Source organism: Scomber japonicus, chromosome 2, assembly GCF_027409825.1.
Source record: "Scomber japonicus isolate fScoJap1 chromosome 2, fScoJap1.pri, whole genome shotgun sequence".
NCBI classification, from domain to species: Eukaryota; Metazoa; Chordata; class Actinopteri; order Scombriformes; family Scombridae; genus Scomber; species Scomber japonicus.
The window spans coordinates 23,420,603-23,424,945 of record NC_070579.1 but is presented as its reverse complement, the minus strand read 5'-3'; the positions used below and the strand labels follow the sequence as shown (position 1 = coordinate 23,424,945).

Below are 4,343 nucleotides of genomic sequence, written 5' to 3'. Positions count from 1 at the left end.
CTCACCAGGATGTAAAGATCACTTTTCTATTGTCCTGCATGAATCTGAATGCAGAGAAAACAAAGTTAAGGCCATTCTCATGAAACAGGAACATGGTATTGGATCACATGCAGACTGTAACGTCATAAGGTAAATCAGTGGAGCTGAAATCCTCTGCTTATAATAGATTGCGTTTGAAGGGGTTTTTCCACAAAAAAGTTAAATAATTGTGTTAAAAATCTGTAAAATGGCACCTCCCCCTTCTCCCTCATTGAAACGTCCAGAATCAATGAATATGCAAATATCATTTCAAAAGATTAAGTCTTTGGATGCAAAAGTTTTTCCAGTATCTCAGTTTCTTGATAGACGACTATAATTTCAACATACAACTGCTTTTACGGTACCACTTGGACATAGTTTTCCAGCAGGATGGAAAGGGTTGAAAAATGATCATGACTGCACCCTGGCTTGGGCAACACAACACTGGCTCCAAAAGTAGTATCTTTTTTTTATCTAATATATGGTCTCGCCTAAACCTGTTGTGGAGGATAACATCTGATACTCTCCAAAAAAGAATCCTAAAAAGATGACGGATTAGCTAATGGATTGGACGAAGACTGAAAAGACTTGTGGAATTTAATTAAATTGATCAAGTTAATTGGATAGGTCTGCATGCACCAATTGTGTTAAATTAAACAGTACAGTTGTACAAGAAGTACAGTAAAGGATTATAGTTACCCTTTAACAGTACCTTATGTAGTGGAGAATACACAGCAAAAAGAGTTAAGCTTAAAGATAAGATACTTCAGTGTCCCCCTGTCCTGGGGGTGAACTTGATCGGCCTGATGAGGTTGATGAAGAGATGCTAAAAGCACTCAAGCAGAGAGGGAGAAAACATATTTAAGTTGCAATATGACAATGGTGTATCACCACGATATTGGTTAGATGTGAAAAGGTGATATGAACAGCTGATGTCTCAATTGATACCCCGGGAAATGATAGCTAGGAATTATGAGCTGTGTGAGGGATCACAATGACAGAGGGTTAAGAAATAAAACTACAGACAAGAGCATGCAAAAAGATAGTCTTCCTGGCTGAACTTTCACTACACTTTGCAAAAGTATTTCCTCTGTTATTTCTCCCCATAAATTAATGTTAAACCATGGATTTCTGCTCCAGCCATAAAGTAGATTCATCTTGTCTTTTGTTTTTTCACTAACTGAAGAAAAGGAGTTTAACCACCAGAAAATTATATTTCATATACATGTCTCCATTAGTCACAGTCTCATAAGCATCATGCCTGAAGTTATTAATAATTAGTAAATCATTAATAGGGGTTCATAAAGGGCCACAGGTGTCTCCTTTGTTCCTTTGTAGTGAGTCAACAGATAGTTAATCAATAAGTCATTAGTAAATATTTTCATAAGCCTGCATGTTGTCATTGAATGACTCCAGGGAATCACTGACTCACTGGTTTGCCAAGAAACACTCAGGCTAATGGTCTCCTGGCTCTAGCTCCATACCCTGTGAGAAACTAGAGTGATATCAATCCTCTTATCTCTTAACTCTTTACAAAAAAGGGAACAGGTACACTTCCGCATATGTTGTGCTAAATTAATTTACTGTAAACCAAACCTGGGGCCGTGTATTATTTCAGCGAGAGGAACACAGAGTTAATAGGATCTTAGAATCAGAACCATTTATAGCAAGTGGTTGAGAAGTGAGATTTGGTAGGGGAAAAAAATCCTTTTTTCTCTTTGAGGGAGCTCTAAAAAAAAATCACAGCTGCACCCAACCACAGAACTAATCTTCCCTCATAAATACATAAATGAACACTCAATTTTAAGTTAACAAAACAAAAATATAGACCATAACGAAGATGTTTGGCTGGTGTACGTGCTGGCGCATTATGTTTTTGACATTGCTACAGAGCAACAATTACTCTGAGCATCACAATAGGCTGTCAGGCTGTGTCTGCTTGTCACATGTCAAATATTAAATCAATCAGGACATGAAAGCGCTGCCATCAGCAACTCAGTGAGCAAAGAGTTCAAATTCACCAATGAGCAGGCACAGCCTGGTCTGCATGTGTTTTTTTTATTATTATACTGGGTGTGCCAGACTGAGAGATTTAGGTGGCACAGACAAACGATCATTGCTATATGGGTGATGGTGACGTGTTTCATTGCGTGTTGGCTGACCCTTTAGATAGATAGATTTGTTTAGCATTCCCATCCCAGCAGCATACATGAACCCCCCCCCCCCCCAAAAAAAAAAAAAAAAAAATTATACACTTTTCCTCTTTTTCATCTGTGTCAAAGGCACAGTCTCAGAGCACAGGCAGATAAAGTCAAGCTGCAACAAGACCCGTCTCTGCTACATCAAGAGACGGTAACCAAAACTGGAATCCGGTGACTGATTTGACTGACAGACTGGATGAAATCAAGCAGTGGGCCCAGTTTGGTGTTGAGCCAGGCCATGGTATTGAAATGGAGTGTGGTAGATTGATTGTCCCCCTTTATGCTTATTATCATCATATAATTTATTGCATGTCTTCTTCCTATGTATGCCTGTACAGTGATGATCAGGGTCATACTTGGAACTTGGGTGATGCCCTTCAGATATAATCATGAATGAATTGAATGTGAAATGACAGAGATTTTCAATGATACAGAAAACAGCATCATCTACTGCAATGACCATGGTAATTATACAGACAACTCCCTGTTGTAAAAAATCAGGTAGAAGCTGTCAGCGATATTAAGGGAGAAGTTTTTCATTCCCTTGGGGTTTTTTGTGAACAACTTTTTTATTGTTGTTCCCTTGGTTTTGTTGTTTGTTGTAATTGTATGGAAACAGGTACAGGCTGTCAGGGAAGTGTGGTCTCCTCTCCAGCTCAAAATGAAGGTGCACATGCAGGCCATAACAAGTGGCCCCTCTTCAGCCACCCAACTGACAAGTCCAACAGGGTTAATTTAGGAGTGTATCTAAAACAGATCCAAAAGAATGGAGCAAACCCTGGAAAATTGACTCCGGACCCAGTGGTTATTCAGACCTGGCCTACATTGGTGATGGTTGGTTTGTATGTTCAATGGAGTGTGGGGAGAAGAAAGAATCCAAGCAGATAGCTTGTTAGATTTTTAGCTATGATGATGTCAAGCAGGGCATTAAAGAGTAGTCTCATGTGAAGCCCTCTCTCTGTGGGTATTTTTAAAAAAAAATTTTTGTATGAGACTGTTCACCTAAAATACAATTTTAAATGATTAAAATCTAACATGAATGACACCCTCAAAATATCATACAAGGTCAGAAGCTCCAACAGAAACACATGTTATTATTTAGTGTGTAAGTGGTGGTCTGCGCACTGAATCGACGTTATTCATTTCTCTGTTATGTGGTAGTCAGCATACAGTGATGTCAAAAACAAAATCCAAGTCAGTTGACTTTGAAGACCAGAGCCAGTCGTGTCTTCTACCACAAGTGTTATGTTAGTGACAAGAGCTGATGTTACAGCATAGACATGCTATCACCCGGGATGACAACGTAGGACAAGCCGGCAGAAGAAGCTGGAGATGGGGGTAACAGCTCAACAGCTCGATCTCTGTGTCTTATTTGTGCTGATAAACTAAAATACAGTAGGCTACCCCTGGCAAGTTTTGACTTAAAGTTACTTTTATGCAACCACCAAGTTGAACTAAAGATCAGAGTGATGGCAAGGAGATCCTCCAACCTGAAAGAGTTGGAGCCTATCGCTAAAGATGAATGGGCAAAAATACCAGTGGAGACATGCAAAAAGCTGGTCAGCAATTATAGGAAGCATTTGATTGCTGTAATAGCCAATAAAGGCTTTTGAGAAGGGTATGAATAATTTTGGACATGCCACTTTTTGTTCAAATGTAAATAAAAGTTGAGAAATATTTTTTTCCACAATAATGCCTCTTGTACGTTGTCTTATTATCTTCTGGGAGACGCCTGTGTCATTTCCAATCAAGAAAAGAGGCAGCTGTTTTGGTAAAAGTGCAACAAAAAAGGAGAACAGATGTATGTAGTTGGAGTCATCTGAACAGTTAGAATAGCTCGTACATGTATATTAGCTTTTGAAACATTTTTATTAGTTCTTTATTAGTTCTCACTAAATACAAATCTGGCGCTTGTCTGATGTGATAACTGTGCATGGGGCCCTTTGACCTTGTAGCAGAAGTTAAGTAGGCAGCAACAAAATCTGGACACAAATGGTCAGCTCAAGAGGCATATGAACGGCAGTGTGTCTTGGCTGTCCACTTGTAATTAGATCACCCGAGAAGCATTTTAATGCCAGGCATAAAAAGGGCCAAAGTAGTTAGCACTCTCTGTCCCAAGCCTGG

The 4,343-nt window shown here is 39.3% G+C and overlaps 1 pseudogene; it reads left to right on the top strand.

The window, feature by feature from the left end:
• Positions 1–2,275: 2,275 nt before the first annotated feature.
• LOC128368312 (sialidase-3-like) lies at positions 2,276–3,157 on the top strand (annotated as a pseudogene).
• The last annotated feature ends 1,186 nt before the right edge of the window (positions 3,158–4,343 follow it).